A 23,064-nucleotide genomic window follows, 5' to 3' on the forward strand; every position below is an offset into this window, starting at 1 on the left:
ATATATATATTTTATATTTTATGTTAAGACATATATGTATCTTAACAAAATATATACTATTCTATTTCCCACAAACCTATGGGAGACAGGCTCAAATTTGAATTTAAGTATGCATACAGAAAATAAATACACACAAATATTATGAAAGTTGATCTTTTTACTAAAAATGAAAAATATCTTCTTTCTCTGTCTATTGGAATATTCAGCCAAGTGAGTATTCTATTATTTTTTCAAAGCTTGACTGAAGCATTGTTTAGGGAATAAGTGGCCAGGAGGAGTAAAACAAATCTACAAGCACAATAGAAAATCATAGAAGATTATCTGAAAATTTTAAACCGAGAAAAAGTTTTCAGAAATTATAGCAATCTTTATATGTTTATTGCAGCCATGAAAGAATATGAATTTGAGGATTTTTTTGTGTTGGGAATTTCTTTCCTCAAACTTTGCTGTTTCAAATGCACCAGGAGTAATGACGATCACCACCGTCATTGCCCAGCAAACTCAGAGTTTGTCACACACCAGGCACTGTTCAAAGTCTTTAACATACTAGTTTAATCCCCCAAATAACATTAAGAGATAGTTATTTAAATTCACATTATTTTAATGTTTAATTATAATCACTGTCCTTTTCCAAGCAGATCTGGGTCTTCAGCACTGTTGGAGTGGACAGCACCCTCTTGCCTGTCCCTTTCTCTCCCACTACTTCCCCATCCTGGTACACATCTACCCCTTTGCAGTCAATTCCTGAAGTCCTCTGCCTGCCTCTACACTGAAATCTGATTACTCTTTTCTAATTGGAAAGGAGAGAGAAGACGGAGAAGAAGAAGGAGACCAACGGGAGAGAGAAGACATGATACAGGGGTGAAGGCTGCCTGATAGCTGCCCCTACATGGCCTCTCTGACTGGGACTGAGGCTCTTTTTGTTGAAGGGTGAAGCCCAATTGCTGGAGAACCAATTCTGAAAAGAACCTTTCTGGGACTCTGACATCAACAGGATAGAAAATCCATAGCCCACCCTCAGGGGAAGCTTTTCTCTCACCGTCTGCTCACACAGCCCAGTCCTGCCCCCAGACCACTGGAGACCACTGCTTCAGAAACATCAGGAAGAAGCACCCTTACCAGGGCCACCAGTGTTCTTAAAATAGGCACCATCAGCGGCATCTTTAGGTGAGCTGGTGGGGGAAATTGATCAGTAGGAATCAGCGTAGGAGAAAAAGAGCTCAGTGCCTGTGTCACCGAGGCTTCCAGATGTAGCGAATTGTGAATACATCAGTATATTCATACGGTACAAAAGAAACACCTTAAACATACATAAGGGAAGATTCTGTTTGAATAAGAAGAGAATATTGTGGACATGGTTACCCTAAACCGGCCAGTAAAGATGCTGTTTGGACAACATTTACTGTTCTTGCCTTTAGTTCTACTTCATGTATTAAGCAGGATGTCGAAAGCCAAAGTATGTCCACGGAGTGGTGACCAAGCTGAGAGAATACCCTGTTAGGGAGTGATCAAAGTTCTCTACACCTTCAACCTTAAAAACAAGAAGACATGGTAACTGTTAATATTTAAAGGGCTGTCAGATGGAAAATTAATTGCACTTTTTCACCAGTACCCAGGGAAGAACTTGAGTCTTTGGAAGAGTTTATGGAGAGAGTTTTCAGCACAGGATGAAGAGGTTCTGATCATTCCCAGTCTGACAAAGGAGTGGGCTGTCCATTCCTGGAACGGTTGAAACCATAAAAAATGGCTCTGTGTCTGTGATGGCCGGGATGTGATATGCACATTGCTTAAGAGATTGGATTGGATGACTGCTCAGGTGCTTCCAATGCTGAGATTTAAAACCCAAATATCTCAGAAACATTATTTCCAATTCTTAAGGAATCTGATTCAGGCTTTGGAGTTGTCCTATCTATAGAAGCCATTGATTACATCAAAATGCCTTCACATAAATTGAGCATAATGAATAGGGTGTGATCATGAAAACAGCACTGAAATAGGCAATTAACAAGCCTGGTTCTGCTCCAGCATGCTCTGCGTAGTCACTTGAAAAAGAAATCACTTAGGGTCTCTGAGCATCAATTTCTTCATCTGTAAAATGGATATTATTGGTAAGAAGAAAAACGCATTAGCAATAGATCAAATGAATCCCCAGCCACTGGAGCATTCTGGGTGCTCCCCTAAAGTCAGCACTGGCCCTTCACAAATCCAGGAGGCAGGCAAAAAGCCCCCCTTGGTGCTTCCGCTTGTCCCTTTTCACAGGCATTTCCTCACTTCAACTACATCCTTCCCCTCAGAATCTTGCACCCACTGCTTCCAGTTCTCCCCTGTCACAGAGGAAAGAAATCGGGAAAATTATTTCAAATAAAGGCATTAGAGACTGTAATATGCTCAACCTTACAGACAAGTTGGTTTTTAAGAACAAGTATCCACCAGGCAGAGGCAATGCAGAACCCAGTGAGTGGGACTGCAAACTCCTTGGCACCCAAATGTGGGGCTTTACATTCAGAGAGAGAAATCTTCCTGCCATGCTTCCGAGAGGCAGGTGGCTTAAAAATTTCTTAAATGTGGACCCCAGAGAATTTTTTCTCCCTTACTAAAGGGACTCATCTTCGAATGGAAGAGTGATTGAATGGAGCAGCATCAAGCATCACCTCCTAATAAATGCAGCTGCAGAGACAGCTAAGCAATGTGAATTTCCAGCCTGTTTGGCCAAAGCTGTTAGCATCTAAGATATCACTTAGGTGAAATACATTCTCTCTTAAAACAATAATCAATATTAGACACCTGCAGCCTTCTCATTCAAATCCTGTGTGATATGCAGAGATGTGCTAGTTGATGAAATCTGGAGAATAAGGCCTTCTGGGCTTGTTTCATCACTCACATGGGCCAACTACAGGAGCCTGGGTCATGAGCAAGGGAAAAGATGGTCACTAGCAAGGTCAGCTGTGAGGCAGGAAAGGGTTCATACCCTTCTTTCCCTGCCACCTCCACCGTGTGTGTGTGTGTGCGTGTGTGTGTGCGCGCGCTTGTGTATGGCTATTAGCATAATAACTCCTCAAAGTTATGCCACATGGGACACATTATTAACACAATAAAGTATTGTTATTGAGATGGTCCATCTGAGACATTTGAAAGACCAATATTGATCACAGAAGAATCGGTCTCCACCCTCAACCTCTGGGGCAATGGACAATGGCCTTCAGCTTTGAGCACTTGCAGTAATTTGGCATAAAAAAGTCAGTAAGAATGGAGGGTATAGAGGGAAGGAGGCAGAGAGCCCAAGGAAGAAGGAGTTCTGACACCCCTGTGAACCCCTCCTCTAACTGTGACTGCCTCCTGGTAAGAGAGCGTTCACCTAGTCACTGGGAATACCTGCCCTACAGGCAGCGGGACTTAATACAGGGTCACCCTCCCTGCCAGGGAAAACAAGTCCTTGGACTCAGAACACTAAACCAGGTTTCAACATCAAGTGCACCATTTTCTCTAACAGCTCTATGACCCTTAGAAAGTTCCATCATTTGTGGGAACCTCTTTTTTTCTCATCTGTAAAATAGAAATAACATTTTCTCAGAGTTAAAACCCCAGGCCGTTGGTTGAACACTTACCAAATTCAAGCAACAAATTTGTATTGATTAGTGATTGTGGTTGGTATCTGGCATGCTTAATTTCTGCTCTATTTTTGTGCCCAAAAGGTGGTATTTTGTTGGTGAAATACCAAAAACTTTAATTTAAAAAATTTTGAAAATTATAATGCAAAATTATCTGAAAAGTTATATAGAGCGTTAACATTTTAATTTGAACGATTCAGAAAACCTACTTCTCTTCCCCCCATAAGTGGAAAAAATGACAAGGAACAACACAAGACTTATTGTAAGAGTATTTCCCATTCTGGATCAAAGACTCTGTGTAAGCAGAATATATACAGTGTGATGGTGTTAAAATTGATATGGGTCCTTCTGAGGAGAAAACTCCATCTATACAGAAGAAAACAAAGACAAACCAGAGTACCTTTCTTTGAAACAAAATTAGAGCTAAGTAAAAATAAAACACAATGCATTTCCTAAAAAAGTTCAGAAAGATCTCAACATGTTTACAAAAAGGAAGGAATTATTTGAAATTGAAGGAATCAGAAGAAAATACCTGAAGTTAACTTGTAACTGTCTCCTCTCCACACTTTTATCTAGTATGGGGTCCAAAAAGGGTCATTTCATCAGGTGGAAAATTTTGCACAAAGCTCACTTGTCATTGACTCAGTGATGACCCTATTAATGCACTTTGCTGGTTTTTTTAAGTTGTTACTTTCTAAAAATATTTTAATCACCTAATATTTTATTTTAAAATAAATTTTCTTGCATTTTATGTAATTCTGGTTCCTTTCTTATCCTACTTTATTGCATTAGTTTTATCTGCTAATCATTTAAATTAGAATGGACATATGTTTATCATTTACATTTTATTATATTTTACTTTGTGTTTTATACTGTATTTACACATTTCCATATTTGAAATTAGTTACGTATTTGGTTTAAATGTTATTCCGTGTTTCTTAAATTCATTTTAATGTAACATGATGTTAAAGATATCTAAGAATTGCATTAAATAAACACCTAAACACCATAATGCTGCTGTTGATGTTTTGCCTTGGTGTTGTAATCACTTTTATTAACTGTCTTTATGTGCCAGGCACCATATAAATGACAGAACAATAATGAACAGGATTCTTAAAAAGCTTACAGTCAGTTTCTTCTATTCTTTCTTTCTTTTTTTTTTTTTTTTTAGATGGAGTTTTGCTCTTTTCTCCCAGGCTGGAATGCAATGGTGACATCTCAGCTCACTGCAACCTCACAAACTCCGCCTCCTGGATTCAACCAATTCTCCTACCTCAGCCTCCCAAGGAGTTGGGATTACAGGTGCCCACCACCACACCGGGCTAATTTTTTTTTTTTTTTTTTTTTTTTTTTTTTTTTGCATATTTACTAGAGTCGGGATTTTGCCGTGTTGACCAGGGTAGTCTCAAACTCCTGACCTGAGGTGATCCACCCACCTCGGCCTCCCAAAGTTCTGGGATTACAGGCGTGAGTCACCGCCCCCGGCCGCTCATACTTTCAAATGTGTGTGTGTCAGTGTGTGTGTTTGTGTGTGTGTTTGTGTATAAATACCGTCAGACTGAGACAAAAGAAACATAAAAATTATTTTAGTGGTTTTCAAACTATGCCACAGGCAGCATTTAGAGCATGTGGGTCCTTGGGTCCCCTTGTTCCCCATTGCAACATCCATATTCAATGTCTTTGGAGGGGTTGTTGGAAAAGCACGGGGTTCTTCCAAAGATGTCTTTATTTCTGTTTTTAATTATGGATGTGTGGCTAGAATTGGACCAGTTAGAAAAATCTCAAGACATCTTCATATTTAAAAGATTTTCTTGATAAAGTTCATAGAAAAAGTCATGCTAGCAATAACATGATTAGCTATGGAGGGAGACATGCTGAATCACCTTGCAATCAGAATCAAGGGTGACCAGCAGGAAGGCTGTTTTCCAAGCATTTGAAATTGATTTTTTTCTCTCTTTCAAGTCTTATGTTTTATTTATTTATAAAACATAGAGATGAGATCCCACGGTGATGCCCAGGCTGGTCTTTGAACTCCTGGAATCAAGTGATTCTCCCACTTTGGCCTCCCATAGTGCTGGGAAAACAGGCATTGGAAAAGGCCCTTGAAGCAGGGTGATTCCAAAGGGTAGGGGTAAAATGAGGCTGAGACCTGCTGGGTTGCATTCCCAAGAGGTCAGGCATTCTTAGTCACAGGATGAGATAGGAGATTGCAGGACCGGCATCATAAGATACAGGTCAGAAAGACCCTGCTAATAAAACAGGATATAATAAAGAAGCCAGCCAAAACCCACCAAATCCAAGACAGTGACAAAAGCCACATGGACATCCTCATTGCTCATTATATGCTAATTATGACACATTCGCATGCTAAAAAGACACTCCCACCAGTACTATGACAGTTTACGAATGCCGTGGCAATATCCAAAAGTTACCCTATACAGTCTAAAAGGAAGAGGAATCCTCAGTTCCAGGAAACGCCAGAAAACTCATGAACAATCCACCCCATATTTAGCGTGTAATCAAGAAACAACCATAAAAATAGCCAACCACCAGCCCTCAGTGCTGCTCTGTTTATGGAGTAGCCAATCTTTTGTTTCTTTACTTCTCTAGTAAACTAACTTTCACTTTTCTCTATAGACTCATCCCAAACTCTTGCTCACAGGACATCCAAGAACCCTCCGTTGAGGTCCTGATGGGGACCCCTTTTAGGTATTAGAGTGAGCCACTGTGTCTGGCCAAACTGTATTTTTTCCCCCTGGAAAGAATGACTTGGGTATGGAGCAGAAGAGTTTGGGTCATTCTGGAGAAAGGAGAAAGGAGAAGGCAGCAGGAAGGAGTGAGTGTGGATGAAAGGAGGGGAAGTTTGAAGGGGAGAACAATCAGGGCCAAGTTGAAAGGAATCTTGAAATTGTTTAACCAAAGCTCCTGATTATTTTTCCCTGTGTGTATCAAATGCAAAAACAAAAGAAAAAAAGACAATATTAACAAAAAGCATGCCACAGCCCAGCACCAAAAGCCTCAGCTCATCCCAACACTGCAGGCTGGCATCTCCCTGTCCCCAGGCAACATTAAGGTCGGTGAAACAACAAGAAAACCAAGAACTAGTTATAGAATGATTTGTCTTGACTAAGAAAAAATATAAATTAAAAAAATTTAAATACATTTATCTTTCTTTCCAACATCAACAAAAACATCCAAGAGGCTTACATAGTGCTTCCCAGGTTATTTACCAAAGACAGTTGCAAAATTTGCTTTAGTTAATAAAAGAGAATTATTTTTAATCAACACATCAAAGGGGAGATACAAGTAAGTGTCTCTAGAACATTTACTTTTCTTAACAGTTTGAACATTAATCTCTTTATAATGTATAATTCTGCATTATTTATCTTAGACACTTGTTATTTTTAGGGAGAAAATATAAGCATCTCAAAATATCATCAATTCTAAATTTCCGGAGGTCCAAATTCATGAAACCAATATCAGGAACACCCTTTACTAAGTGTAGTACCATGTGACAAGCCCTTCTTGAGGTCTACATTCTACCTGGAGAAACAGAAAATAACAAGTCAGAGAATAACTATACAGTATATCAAATGGCAATAAATTCTAAGGAAAAAGTAAAGAAGGAAAGGGGTATTAGGAATATGAGTGTTAGGGGACGGTCTTCATTTTTAGTAGGATGGTTGGGGGAGGGAGGTTTTATTCAAAAATAGCATTTAAGCAGAGGCCTGCGGAGATGAGGGAGCAAGACATATGAAAAGTACCTAGTGGAAGAACATTTCCGCAAGTGCAAAGGCCCTGGGGCAGAGTGGCCTGGATTTGCTTGAGGAAGCCAACCACACAGTGGGCACTGCCGTGCACTGCCCAGGATGGTCAGCAACAGTGTCTACTGGTCAGGTCCTTCAACGGGTGTCTCAGCTGCAGAGAGCTGCCTCATGCCACATCGCACTCTTCTCAGGACATCACTCATGCCATGGCTGATGAGAGGGTGAAAAGGTGTAACTTTGGGCCTGACGAGTGACAACCCTGAGAGGCCATATATACACCCATACTCGTTGCAGAGCTGCCTCCAGATTTATTGGACTGACTTCACAGTTCACGTCCCCTCTTCCCCATCCTGCCTTACCCCACTTCTGCAAACAGGTGTTGATCTTCAATAAATACCCAGCACAACAAACTTCCTCTCAGTGTGTGCCATACAAAGAGCAAGTGAGGGAGGAGTTGGAGATGAGTTCGGAAAGGCATGTGCACCCTTGACTTTGGCTTTCTTTCCTTTTTTTTTTTTTTTTTTTTTTTTTTTTGAGAGTCTCACTCTCTGGGCCAGACTCGAGTGCAGTGGTACAATCTCGGCTCACTGCAACCTCCATCTCCTGAGTTCAAGTGATTCTCCTGCCTCAGCCTCCCGAGTAGCTGGGATTACAGGCCCCCGCCATCACACCCAGCTAATTTTTGAATTTTTAGTAGAGACGGGTTTTCACCATGTTGGTCAGGATGGTCTCAAACTCCTGACCTCAGGTGATCCATCTGCCTCAGCCTCCCAAAGTGCTGGGATTACAGGCATGAGCCACCGCGCCCAGCCCTGACTTTGGCTTTGACTCTGACAGAGGGCTGTAGATGGTTAGGAGCAGAGAGCCGACTTGATCTGATTTACACTTAAAAGGATCCTCCAGCTGCTCTATTGGGAATAGAAGGGAGGAGGACAAAGGTGAAAGCAGGCAGGGGATAGCACTAATCCAGGTAAGAGGATGGATCGGACCAAGCAGTGGTGATGGGGGAGGGGGGTGGTGAGAATTAGGGAGACTCTGGGGATATTTTGAAGGAATATATCATCACTTGCTGAGGAATTGGATGTAGAATAAGAAGGAAGAGACATGTCAAGGATGACTTCTTGGTTTTAGACTCTGTGACAGGAGGAGCAGGGTTGCCCTTTCCTGAGGTGGAGAAGATGTGGAGGAAGTGAGTTTGCTGGAGAAGAGTGAGAGTTCGATTTCTGACTTGTGACAATTGAGATACCTTTTGGGCAGTCAAGTAGAGATGTCAAGAGAGTAGAATATATGAGTCTAGACTTCTGCAAGAAGTCTGAGATTGAGATATAAATTTAAAGTCATCAGCATATGAATGAAGAGTATATAAAGCCATGAGTTGCTGGGAAGAGTGAGTATAAAAAGAAGAGAAAAGATGTCCAAGGATCAAACCTTGGCGCTTTCATTGCAACAATGCACTGTCCCCTTGTGGTCATGGTACCGCTTTCTTAATGATGACAACCATACTCTGTGATAAGCAGGGGTGTTATCAGAAGAGACAGGTAGGTTAGATGACCAGTGAAGACTTCACCTCAATTTGAGATGCTTGCTCTCAAAAAACCTCATATTATCTTTCTCTTAGACTGTCAGCATGAAAAGTATATTATTTCTACTTGGAACCAGCCTTTACTAGACACCCTGGTCCTTCTGATGTCCAGGATTGACAGATCAACCCAATGCCCAAACTATGTTAACAAACATGTTAGCTGGGGAAGGTAAAGAAGAAATATACCAAGACAGAAGGGACTGAGATCATCATCCTGTTTACTAAACAAGGCAATTCAGGTTTACAAAGCACTTCAGGCTGCAACAGTACCTCATGCTAGGAAACAAAGAACAGCAATATTAATCAACCAAGCTTTGACCCTGGACCCAAGGTACTCTTCGTTAAAGCATCATGCCCAGAATAGATCCCCTAATCTTCATTGATTGACCTTTGTCAATCAAGTCACAGTTTAATTTTCATTGTCACTAAAAAGAAACTTAATTTGTAGATCACCTGAAAATGATATGGCTTCTACTTTCAATGAACAAACAATTCACATTAAGAAAAGTGACCATAGAGCTCTGCAAATCCATTCCAGTTAAAATACGAAGGCAGGAATCACACATGTACATACGAGTTCTTAATAGAAATCTTTATTTTTCTGTGTATGCCTGCATGAGAAAAGAAAAACCAGATGCAAAGGCATGTGCAAAAATAGGAAAAGAAGTTTTTTAGCTCAATGTTTCTCAAACTTAAGGTGTAGATGAATTTTATGAAATCTTGTTAAATGCAGATTCTGATTCAATAAGATCTGGAGTAGGATATGGATTTCTGAATTTTTATCAAGCTCCCAGGTGTGCTAATGTTGCTGGTTCACAACCTCCAGTAACAACACTTTAGTTAACATTATCTGATAACAGAGTAAATTGATCATGTGACAGAGAAAAAAGCCCTGCAGACACTTAAGCTCACTGGAAGATCTTGAGCATATGTGCACATTTACAGAGCAGGAAGACGTTTCACTATAAGCAGAAAGATTCTAAGTGTATAATACCTGTTCAAAACTGAGGAAATCAGAGAGAAAAACCACAAAATTTTAGAGAAGAAAAGGTCAAACAATAATTGAAAAACGTAGACCATTCCATTTAATTGGTACCTAATTATACAAAGGTCTTTCTATTTCTTTGAATTTTACAATCTAACCTAATTTATACATCCTATTTAAAGGTAATGCATATGCTGGGTTTTAATAGCTCACTTCAATGCTTTGGGGTTTTTTTAAAAAAGGTTAATTCTGTGGGGATGGTTTTTATATTTTCTTTGATTTCGTTGTCTAAATGGTTCACAATCCTGGCTGCACATTATAACCCGGAGAGTTTTAAAAGTACAGATTCCTAGTCCCACCCCTAGAGAATATGATTTTATTACTCTAATGATGGGTTCTGAGCCTCTGTAAAATTTAAGCCTCCCCAGGTGATTCTAATATGCAGCCCAGGGTGAGAACCAATGAACTTAACCAAACCTAAGAGATCTTGTGGGCTCCATGAGCCTATAACCCAGGAAACATCATCCACGTAGTGGTAGGGTAGCAGCAGGAAATGACTTGTGGAGACTAATCTTGTAAATCCAATCTTATAAAGTTATAGCAAACATCATAAAGGATTAACCAAATCCTTTGATCTCAAAACTTTCTAAAAACCTAGTCACTTATCTTTCCCCTTTCCACTTTTCTAAATCAAAGGTTTCAGACAGATTATCTGTAAGCAAGTTTCAAAAGACTCCCACTGAAATTGAAATGTTGGTCCCAACAGATATCAGAATGAAACTGATATGAAGAACTATTCTTGAAGTGTCAGAGTTACCTACTGATCCTATAGTGCTTTAAAATATACAGAAAGGAAGGAAGGGAAGAAGGAAAGAAGGGAAGGAAGGAAGGAAGGAAGGAAGGAAGGAAGGAAGGAAGGAAGGAAGGAAGGAAGGAAGGAGAGGGAGGGAGGGAAGAAAGAAGGGAAAGAAGGAAGAAGGGAAGGAAGGAAGGAAGGAAGGAAGGAAGGAAGGAAGGAAGGAAGGAAGGAAGGAAGGAAGGAAGGGAAGGGAAGGAAAGGAAAGAAGGAAGGAAGGAAGGAAGAAAGGAAGGGAGGAAGGAAGGGAGGAAAGTGAAGGAAGGAAGGAAGGAAAGGAAGGGAAGGAAGGAAAGAAGGAAAGAAGGGAAGGAAGGAAAGAAGGAAGGAAGAAAGGAAGGGAAGAAAGGAAGGGAAGAAAGGAAGGAAGGAAAGAAGGAAGAAAGGAAGGGAGGAAGGAAGAGAGGAAAGTGAAGGAAGAAAGGAAAGGAAGGGAAGGAAGGAAAGAAGGAAAGAAGGGAAGGAAGGAAAGAAGGAAGGAAGAAAGGAAGGAAAGGAAGGAAGGAAAGGAAGGAAGGAATGGAAAAGAAGGAAGGAAGGAAACGAAGGGAAGGAAGGAAGGGAAAGGGAAGGAAGGGAAGGAAGGGAAGGAAGGAAAGGAAAGAAGGAAGGAAGGAAGGAAAGGAAGGGAAGGAAGGAAAGAAGGAAAGAAGGGAAGGAAGGAAAGAAGGAAGGAAGAAAGGAAGGGAAGAAAGGAAGGAAGGAAAGAAGGAAGAAAGGAAGGGAGGAAGGAAGAGAGGAAAGTGAAGGAAGGAAGGAAAGGAAGGGAAGGAAGGAAAGAAGGAAAGAAGGGAAGGAAAGAAAGAAGGAAGGAAGAAAGGAAGGAAAGGAAGGAAGGAAAGGAAGGAAGGAATGGAAGAGAAGGAAGGAAGGAAACGAAGGGAAGGAAGGAAGGGGAAGGGAAGGAAGGGAAGGAAGGAAAGGAAAGAAGGAAGGAAGGAAGGAAGGAAAGGAAAGAAGGAAGGAAGGAAGGAAGGGAAGGAAAGAAGGAAGGAAGGAAAGAAGGAAGGAAGGGAAGGAAGGAAGGAGAGGAAGGAGAGGAAGGAAAGGAAAGGAAAAAGGGAGGGGGGAGGGAGGGAGGGATGAAGGAAGGAAGGAAGGAATGAAGGAGAAGGGAAGGGAAGGAAGGAAGGTAGGAAACAAGGGAAGGAAGGAAAGAAGGAAGGGAGAAAGGGAGGAAGGAAGGAAAGAAGGAAGGAAGGAAGGGGAAAAGGGATGGAGGGAGGGAAGGAGGGAGGTAGGGAAGGAGGGAGGGAGGGAGGACAGTAAGCTCCTTTGAAATAATACTGCACTTTTTTTCTGTAAGCTGATTTTGAGCAGAAATAGTCCAAAAGAGTAGTTTTTATGCGCACCAATGTCTAAATCTGAGTCTAAAGGTGAAAGGACAAATTATTATAACATGAATTTTTTTTCCTTCAGATTTCACAGTCCACATGGAACAGGCACTATAAGGATAAGACACTGGGAGAAAGCCTTATGGGTTAGCCTAATTTACTGAAAGCTGACAACAATAAGATAAAGGTGAATAAGATCTCCATGTAACTCAGCTCATTTCCGTCTATTCTCCAGTCACAGACAGCACTCCTGAATCCAACCAGCCATTTAAGAAAATGTGCTCCTCTGAACAACAGGGAAATTTAGCGAGAATCAGTAAATGGCTCAGGGCAGATCTATCCCACTAACTGAAAAAATGAATCACCTTTATATATGAAGAATGGCACAGTTCCATAGCATTATCTTTGGTTCTTCCATCTGTTAGTGAGAAAAACAAGAATTTGCCTTTCTACAATGGAAAGTCCAATGAGAATCTAAGATGTAACCCGCTTCTTCTTTCTCTTTGACTTTGTTTGGGTTTTCACAGACCGTCAAAATGTGGTATGACAAGGACTGACCTAAAACAATCCTTGGAGTTCACATGAGGTTTCCCAGACAAGGAGCCAGTATACACTGAGGGCTCCTCCCTTCTCACAGTGGGGGACCTGCACCCACATTCAGCTTCCCACAACAATAGTGCCCCTGGCAGAAGGGGCAGCAAGCTCCCATGGGCCTGAGGTCACCAGGTGCTTGGCAGCCAACTTTCTAGAATAGTTCCTAAAAGAAAATCTGGCACCTATTTCTGGACTAGCTAGCATCCAAATAGACTACTTTTCCCTTCCCTGACAAAGTGATTATCCCCATTACTTACAAAAAGAGGATACAACGGGGGGCCAATGTCCCTCTCCTGTAACACAAACATGCGCCCAGCAAGCCTCTCTATGAAATGAAAGAAGTATCCAAGGATCTCTGTCTTCTCTCACTGATGCCAGTTCATCTCAGCTAGGCTTCCTCAGATGCCTAAGGTCAGCTTGCAGCTGAGTGAGTTAGCATGACTCACCATGAGTCTGGCAGCTGGTTGGCTTTTGACTAGGGTACCTCAACTCCCTTCTACTGACATCTCATCCTCTACTAAGCTGGTGCCTCGGCCTGCTATGGCTCTCACAAAAAAGTACCAGGCACTGAGTGACTTAAACAATAGAAATTGCTTTCCTTGCAGTTCTGAGGACTAGAAGTCCAAGATCCAGGTGTCATAAAGATTGTTTCCTCTGAGGCCCTCTCTCCTCCACTTGCAGATGCCATCTTCTCCCTGTGTCCTCACAAGATCTTTCTTCAGTATGTGTTTGTGTCCCAATCTACTCTTCTTATAAAGACACCATTCATATTGGATTAGGACCCATCTTCGTGACTTCACTTAACATGAATTACCCCTTTAAAGACCCTATCTCCAAATGCAGTCACATTCTAACATACTGGAGGTTAAGATTTAAATGTATGAATGTGTACAGGACATGATTCATCCCATAGCAGTTTGCCATGGGCTCATTTACCTGTGTTCCAGGCACATCAAGAGAAAAAGTTCCAATACTTCTGCTTGTATTTCATTTGCTTAATTTCCATTGGCCAAAGCTAGTCTCAAGGCCAGACTCAATGTGGGGTAACACTACCAAGGGATGTGGATGGAAGGAGGGGGATAATTTGCAGCCTTTTTTGTAGTCTACTACATGTTGTGATAGAAATATATAAGAATTTACCTGTTCTTGCTCTTGAAGAATTTCTTCTGAGTAGAGGTTAAGTTCAGATACCTCTTGCCAGAAACAGAACTTCCCAGTATAATGCAATTCATATTAATGGACTATGGCTTGTTACAATGTCAATATGAACAAGTCTTGCAATCTTCTTACGAAAAAGGAAAAGTAATCCTCATCCTTCCTTTTCTCACACAGACCTTATGAGATCAGATGTGAAAATTCTTTGGAAGAAACACGATCTCAGTCTTTCAATGGCATATGTATTAGACTGGCCAAATTTGAGTTATCTGAGCTCAAATAATGTGAATATTTTGAATCAATGCCAAGTCATTTAATAGAGATATGTTGCCTTAGGTGTTGGCCTCTCTCTAAAGTTTCCCCAAACATTGCCTTTTAACAAGACATTTCAAGATGCAGCCTAAGCCTTTCAAGTGACATTCCTGACTCACTGCTAAGCCTCTGTCAAGCTTAGCTCCTGTCCAGTGGTCAGTAAATAGCATAAGATTTGCACAGTTCATTTGCTCCATCTCAATTTGACTGGTGTCAGAATCTTCAGAGCTTCCAAGAACCAATGAGCACAGAAAATGAGTTTTTGTCATAAATACCTCATAGGAAAGAACAAGGTCAGACGTCTATCTGCGTCCAGCCCAGGCTTTTAAAATACAGTTCAAGCTCTTCCTAGTCCATGGTACTTTCTCTGATTGTCCTCACCCACAGTGATTCCCTCCTCCTTTGAACTTCAATAATGCTTTATTGACTAAACCAGACTTAATCGGGAACAAGTGAAAACTAGTTTTATTTTTCATCCCTTTTCCCCGTAAGTTTGATCAACACAGTTATTCTTTACCACCTTTTTGATGAAATTTTGCTGTATATTCCCTTTGCTTTGGTCACTTGCAGATATAAAAATGTCCAACGAAAAGTAATAGGAGCAGAATATGAGCCAGATCTAATTGTATAATCACACAAATTCAATATAGGTCCATACAATGTAGCAACTCCTATTTAACAAAGCCCTTTCCTCTCCCTCATCTGGCACCTTCCTCAGGCTTGGAAGCCTGCCATGGAGAAGAGGCAGTGGTTAACTCTACCTTTCCTCTTTTCTCTGCTCCACCTCCTCTTCTACTCACCAGCTGCCGTCATAGTGGAGATCTGGAGATCGTGCCCTTCGGCCACTGCAGGTGTCTGAAGTGGACTCTTCCTCTTCTGATGTGCTTTGCTGTTTTCTAGAGATTTTCTTCTTTTGACTCCAGTTTTGTTGCCTCATGCAATGCCTTTCTGCTTTGAACTTCCACTTCTGCTTCCAGGGACTCATCTCTCAGTTAGGTCATATCAACCTTCCAAGTGACCTTCTTGGGTGACCAAAAGGATTCATCTAAGCCATCTCCCCCGTAAGACTCACTTTCCCAGACAATATATTTCTTTATCCCCCTATTGGCAGAATTTCAGCTCACTCTCACTTCAGCTATCTCTTTCTAGATTTCGCTGAATCTGGACTGCTGACCAGACACAGCCCCAGCCACCTGCCTGTATTCATTTTGGATGAGAATAAGATGAAATCTCTAAGTATACCAAATTAGAAGGAATGTGGCTGGCCTTTCTGAGTAATTTCCTTGAATCCCTTCTTCATTGGCTTAAAATCAGTGGAAAGTATTAACGAGGGTGGAAGAAATGCACAGAACCCTCTCAGTTCTCTCCAAAGAAATTCTCTTTCCACTCTTCTTCCATCTCTCTCTCCAACAATTGCTGGAAGTGGGTGGTAGGTCAGTGAGCACAGAACCAACTTCACAGCCTCCTTGCACAATCTGCTCAGGTGGTCTCGTCTAGCACACTGTCTTATGAGTGTGGATACTTGGCAGTAGATGGTTTGCTCTCAGCCTTTGGAATCTTCACTGAAAATCTGAGATGAGGGTAAGAATAACATTTAACAACTTGTTACTCTTCTACATGTATCATCCTTAACAAAATTGCCTTATTTTGCAGAGTGCCACTATATGACCAGCCATAGTTAGACCTTGGGAAGATGAGAGTTTAGAGAGAATTAAACAAATGAGAAAGAGAATATAGTTTGTATTCTTGAGGTTAAGACAACCTAGTGGAGACTATAGCAGAAACTTCTTTAAATTATTGATCTGTCCCAATTGTCTAATGCCCCATCTCTTCGGAAACTCATGCCCCACTTTTCAGAGGGTCCTCAACAGCTACGTTTGCATGATAATGCCACTCACTAGCCACAGCCCACTGGACCTATGCCTGACATATTCCTCAAGATAGGCCAGTTCTATTACTCTTCTGGGAATCAAGAATTGGACTGAAAATCCTATCAAACGCTGTAGCTGGAAAGGTGGGCATATTGAATAGAGGAGCAGAGAAAATCATTCTGCAGAGAAAGAGTGAGAATGGGGTAAATACAAAGACATGGACAGAGAGTGATTCTGTAAACTTTCTGCTTCCTGGTTATCTTCCAATTGACCGACTGCATCCCTGCCCTTGGGGCTTATGACATGCTCTATATCCATACACAAATTATCTGTTCCCTTAGATTAACTAAAGTGAGTTTCTGTTCTGCAATCCAAAATATCCTAAACAACACAGAAACAATACATAAAAGGGAGTTGAGAACACAGCAACAGCATATGGGCAAATATAGTTGATTAGCGAAGGCATCACAGACACTCATTATCTGGTGTAGGCCTCAGAAGATGAGTAGAATTTTTATGAGACAAAATTGAAAATATTCCAGTTAGAGAAAATAGTATAAGCAATAGCAAGGGGGTAGAGAACATTCAACATTTAGCTGAGAGGCCTAATGTGTCAAGAGAAGTCACCGGAGAGAAAATTAGATAAATAGATAAAGGAAAAATTTTAGAGAATCATGAAAACCATTCAAAAGAAGTAAAGAAATTCTTAAATTTCAGCTGAGGGTAACAGGATAGAATCTGTGCTATAGATGCTAATTATTAAACTAGTACGTAGGACAAAAATCAAAGAGTAAGGGGACTGGAGACACAGGCAGCAGATAGAAAGCAACTGCAATAACCCAAGAAAGGAGTACTGAGGGATCTATCTAGGACAGTGGTAATTGGAATAGGAGGGGAAAAGGCCGGTTTGACATTTTGGTGCTGAAATCAGAGTAGGGAGTGAGTGATAGTCCCAGGGCAGAAATAATCTCAGATCTAAATGGTGCTAAACCATGGCCATGTCTGAGACGATTTAATGAGCTGCTTTCCTGGTAGGCTAGGCTACTGGACAAGTTGGATGCATGCTGTAGCAGACAGGTGCTGTTTCCCAACTAGCAGCATCTTTCCCCTTCTTTGGGTAGCATCACTGCAATTTATTTCGAGGAATCGGATAAGGAATATCTCCTAAACTTACAAGATCCATCTCACTTCAGAACTTTAGACATGACACAAATATCAGTATCTCTGTAATGTCTCTGTCATGGAAAGAGACAAGTGAAGCAGTATCAGACTCTGTAGCTCTCAACCGTAGAAGAGTCAGGTTTAAAAAAACCTCACCCCAAACTCACCTGTTGTGTGATTCCCACTCCAAGTCAGACATCCTTGGTGAGGAAGGTGCTCTGTGGGCATCAAACAACTGTCAGAAAATTAATCTTCCAAAGCCCCTCTCACTACATTTTCCACCACAGAGTCTATAATGTTAGAATTTTGACTCTCCCATTTACCAACTGTGCAACCTTGGCCAAGAAAATTAACTTCGTTTTGATTCATCATCTTCATCCATAAAATGGGAATGACAGTAACACCTACCAGATAGGGATTATGAAGATTAACCTAAGACTCACAAGGTTAGGTTTGTGACAGTGCTTAGGACACTGTCTGGTGCATGTAGAAGGCTCAAATAAGAAGCTAATAGTATCAGAAGTACTTGAACATTTGGCTGGTTATTGTCCAAAAAGCAGCTCAGCTTCTCATTGCACAAGGGCTCAGATAGTTGCTTTTGGCACATTATATCCAATTTCTCATAAACAAGCCTGCCCATAAAGTAATTTCATGGTCTACTTAAGAGTGCACTTCATGGAAAACTCATCCTAGTGGGCCTATTCCAATGATGCAGCTAAATTTGAAGTCAGAAGTTTCACGGAGATTATTCTAATATCCTTCTTTGGTGAGTGAAGTGTTCGGATGGTAATGTGTGCCCTCCATTTTTTCATAATAAATAATACAGACCTTGGAGTCCAAACCATATACATTTGCCAATGATTTTTACATCTGCTGTATATTTTCTTTTAACAGAAAGGTTTCTGTCTCTGGTTTGACTAATACATGGTCCACATGCCAGCACTGCTTTTCCCCAAGCATCTATCACCAAGCATCTCTGCCAAGTTCACGTGCAACCTCAGACCTATCTCAGCCCAGAGGAAGACAGCCTCCCTGGGCCTTTTAAAACTAGACGATGTAAGACCCATTTGCCATGTAGGGTAACTTTTGTCAGGGTGAGGACTGAAAACTTATTTTTTCAACAGAATGGCGAGCTTGTCTCCCCAATCACTTTTTAAATTTGTTTAATTATTTTATTTTATTTTTTGAGACAAAGTCTTGCTCTGTTACCCAGCTTGAAGAGCAGTGGTACAATCATAGCTCATCACAGCTTTGAACTCCTGAGCTCAAGGTATCCTCCTGCCTCAGCCTCCCAAGTAGCTGGGACTACAGGTCTGTATCACCATGACTGGTTTGTTGTTTGTTTGTTTGTTTGTTTGTTTGTTTGGTAAAGACAAGGTCTCACTATGTTGCCAAGGCTGGTCTTTGAACTCCTGGCCCCAAGTGCTCCTCTCACCCTGGCCTCCCAGAGCACTGAGATTACAGGTGTGAGCCACCACACCTGGCCTCCCTAATCACTTTAATCAACACTGCAGAATTTTCATAATACTAAGAATCAGTGCTGTAGACATTTGCTAGATAATTTGATTGTCAATAGACTGAATATTGAGAGAGCCACTGTAATAGACAACCAACCACATGATTTCCTAGGACCTTTAGGCTGTCTTCTTATTAGGTCATCAGAAAGCCAGAGATTTGGACCTTACATACATAGGGCAAGGGGTTCAGGTTAGGAGCCCTGGCTCCAAGTCCCAGACCTACCACTTATTTGTCATGAGACATAAAGATATTAATACATGTGCTGTTGACCTCCAAAGGGTTCTTATGATGAACCAGGGTGATCACGTGTGTGTGCACATGCCAACACCCTCGCATGCTTGCTCGCCAGCTTGCTACCATAACATAAACCTCCAAATATCTGTGGAAACATCTTTGGTAAGGTATGCCTCAGGGATAGGCCTGATGCAACGTGCTGTCATTCATATTTAAAGACATCGCTCACTAATGACTAAATGCTCCTTTTAAAGCAACTTGTGGGTAAATTCCACCTTGAGTTTAGTCCCAGGGAACATTTATTATTTATCAAAATTTTTGAAGGATTTCTTTTATCTGACAAGGAAAATTATATAATTTTAGTTCACTTTTTGGTTTTGATGTAGAAAGCTTGAAGCCAAGATCAATGAAAAACTGTTAAATTAGCACATCCTAGGTGCCTGGGAACATCTATTCCTGTTGTTCCTTTTAAAGCATGAGTTCTACTGCTGTTTTTAACCCAACTCTTCTACATTATATTGAATTTTATATGAAAGCTCACATTCTTTCACGAGGAGGAGTACAAATTAAGGTGAAATCAGAGATGAGTGACTGAGGAAAACTGCACGATCATTCACTGGGAAGATCTTCCAGAAGGAAACAGACACCTGCCCAGCAGGCCAGACAGTCATCTACCCGGAGGTACCTTCTAGGGGCCTCTTTCACCTCGGAGATTCCTTCACTCCATCTGCACCCATGGCATTGTGGCAACAGTAAGATTATTTAGGACAAAGATAATCAACTCAAGAAGCCTACCTTGATCCCCAGCCCACCGATAACCCTTCTCCAGGTCCCAGCAAGTTCCCCACTGGAACCTAGCGAGAAAGGCCCAAGTTGGCTCCTCTCCCAGTCCCTTGGGCTGAGGACAACAGAGGCAGAAAATCCCAAGGCATACACAAGCATCCTCTTTTTCTCTTGGTGTATTTCCAGAGAATTACTCTAACGTTACTTTGTGATAAAGTTAGCAAACATGTGTGTTTTACCCACTATGTGCCAGCAACACATCACAGGGAATAATATAAGAAGCAATTCCTAATCCCAGGGAGACCGTAGTGTTGTGGTGGAAAAGAGGCCAGTGATGATACAACCACAGTAGAGGAGAGAGTAGCTGCTACACAAAAAACATAAATCAGTTCTGAGACAGTGAGACAAGAAACAGAGGGGTGGAGCGATCAACAGCATGGACTCCGAAGCCAGACACTGTCTTGGCTCAATTTCCTCCACTGCTGTTCACCAAATCTGCGGCCATGAGCAAGTCATTTAATCTCTCTGTGCCTCAGTTTCCTCTAGGGTCAGGATTATAAGAGTGTCTACATCTTGGGTTGTTATGATGACTAAATGAGTTGATCTATAGAACACACTCAAAATAGTACTAGACATATAATATATGATGTATTGGGGAGGAGTGACCCAAGGGAAGATCAAAGAGACGTAAAAGAAGGCAGTGACCAGTCCAATCTCCTCGTTAAACAGACCCCATGGTCAATAGTCTATGATCCTTGCCAAAAGGGAGACCCCTAGAGCCAGATTGCTCTTGCCTCCTGACAAACTGGCTCCTTTGATCATATTGTCTAAGAAACTACTCCATGGTCACTGGGGCGATGACTCTGCATTAAATACTGAGTGTCAACAACACTTTCTTGTGCCATTAAAATAAATCTAAATAATTTTAAAGCATTAAATTAAATCACTGAGTGTCCCTTTCACTGATTTTGTTCAATAATGTTAAGTTTCTCTCCATTTACTTTCGAGATTCAGCTTCCATTTAAAACTTTTCACCTTTTAGTGATTAGTCTCACTTAGTAACCTTAATTTCATCTCAAATATAAGAAATAAAGAGCATCCTAGTGTCCCCAAATAGCACTTGGGGAAGAGAAGAGTTGGAAAGAGAGAGTAAATGCAACAAATGTTGCTCCTTCAAACTGCCCATAACCAGACCCTTCCCTACGTGCAGGGAGGAGGGATCAGATTCCACAGGCGTAATGTAGAGCGTATGTTAGGAGTACTCTGCCCTCACCTTAAAAGAGACCTCAAGCTCATAAATGTGTGAGCATAGCCAGCTAGTTATCATAAATAATAAAGTGAGATGAAGTTTGGATAGATGGATGGATGGTTGGATGGATGGGCAGATATGTGTGTTTTTGAATATCAAGAAAGCTTTTACGTTCTCGAATATTTTCCCCAATCTAAGATTTACTGTGCCTGAAATTCCACTGTTAACTTGTTTTTCATTAAGCCTCGCTCTTTGCAGACATTATTTAATACATTTGAATAGTTTCAAAATGGGTAGCTCGCTGTGTCTCCGATACCTTGGCATGAGCCGTCATCAGATTGCCCTCCGCCTAACTGGAAGAACAAGGATGGTGGGAGATGAAACCTGCAGTGAGTTCTTGAAAGGCCAGCAGCAGAGCAAAAAGGTAGCCAGTGCCCAAGACAAACTTTCTGCTCTCACTGTTTCGCTGAGAGCTAGTCTTAGATCCCTGCCTTGTCCGATATCATTATCTAACTTAATAAAAAGGTCAGAAAAAGATTTGTCCTTCAGTCTTTGCTGTTGCCTTGTAACTGGAGCTTCAGAAAAGTGATGGTTGGACATGCCTCAGTTGGTATGTCAGTCGTGACTTGGTTAGCACACTTTTTAACTGCCAGATAAAATAAATAGTTGAATTATAATCAGTGATGACATTGCTCTGAACTGCTTGGGCTGCAAGAAGAGAAGTAAGTGGGAGTGAAGATGCTGAAAGAACAGCATCGTCATGGGTGTTTCAAACCCAATCCAGTCAGTCAAATCAATCAGGGTAAAAAAAAACTGGCTAAAGGCCACCCTCTAGTCAATCCAGGAAGAGAAAACCGTAGCAACATATGTTCCCTTAAAAATGGAAAATTGCAATTCATTTCCAAAGTCATCATTTCTAATGCCTGCCCCAACTTTTTATGCCTCTCTAAAGAGCCCAGAAACTTTCTTCCTGTGTGTGTGTTCACGCTGTGTTTTATTTGCATTGCAGAATATCACTGTACCCTCCCAGTCCTTATAAATTAAGTTTATTTTGAGATGAGAGGAATGGAACAGAAGTAGTCCCTGCTGTGGCTTAATGTTGTAAGAGTTTATTTCTTTATTTTTCTTGGGAAACGATATTGATGGGACAGGCGGGGAGAAAAAGATAAAATCCCCCTCCTCCTCCTCCATGTCTGTTTTCATTCTCATTTTTAAAAAGCAAATGTATTCAAATAATCTCTTTCCAGATGTACTCAGATCAAATGGGGACACTGAATAATTGAGAAACAAGATTTCCATCTGCTCTATCCATTGAAAAGCAAAAAGTGGGAAGGCCAAAAAAAAATTGAATCAATTCATTCTTGCCCATGAGCACTATGAATTGATGGTTGATCCAAATGCTCCCAGGGCTGAGCCTCGCTGAGATCCCTGAGTGACTGACAACTGCAGCCCCTGTTCAACCATGCTGAGTGCCTGCGTTCTCCAAAGCTTTGGCTCAGAAACAGGCAATGCCCCCATGGCGTCCCATCCCATTGGTTGTCATGTGTCTCATGCCTCACCCCCATTGGCTGCTACAGTTTCTTGCCCCATCCCCACTGGCCATCATACATGCATTTATTCACCTATTGAATCAATATTTTGGAGGCCCTTACCACCTCACTTTTCCTCACTAATTTAGGATTTCACCACGGCCCTACGAAATGCAGATGGACACCCACTTTGTTTTCCTAAAGTATTATTAACTCCCATACTGTATTAATCTTTTCAGATATGTATATTTTGTTTTTCAAGCTATATTGGAAGCTTTCCAATAGCGGGAAGCTTGCTTTTCACACTTCACATTCTCCATATTTCCTTCTAGCAAAAAGCCTTGCAGATAACAACCAGAAGTACAATAAATCCAAATGAAAAAAAAAAAAAAGGTTGATTTTATTTCATCTCAAAAAAGGAAATGATAACTATGTGAGGTGACGTATATGTTAACTAACTTGGTTCTGGTAATCATTTAGCAATGTGTACATATGTCAAAACATCAAGACCAGCCATGGTGACTCA

Source organism: Chlorocebus sabaeus, chromosome 10 (assembly GCF_047675955.1).
Source record: "Chlorocebus sabaeus isolate Y175 chromosome 10, mChlSab1.0.hap1, whole genome shotgun sequence".
NCBI lineage: Eukaryota > Metazoa > Chordata > Mammalia > Primates > Cercopithecidae > Chlorocebus > Chlorocebus sabaeus.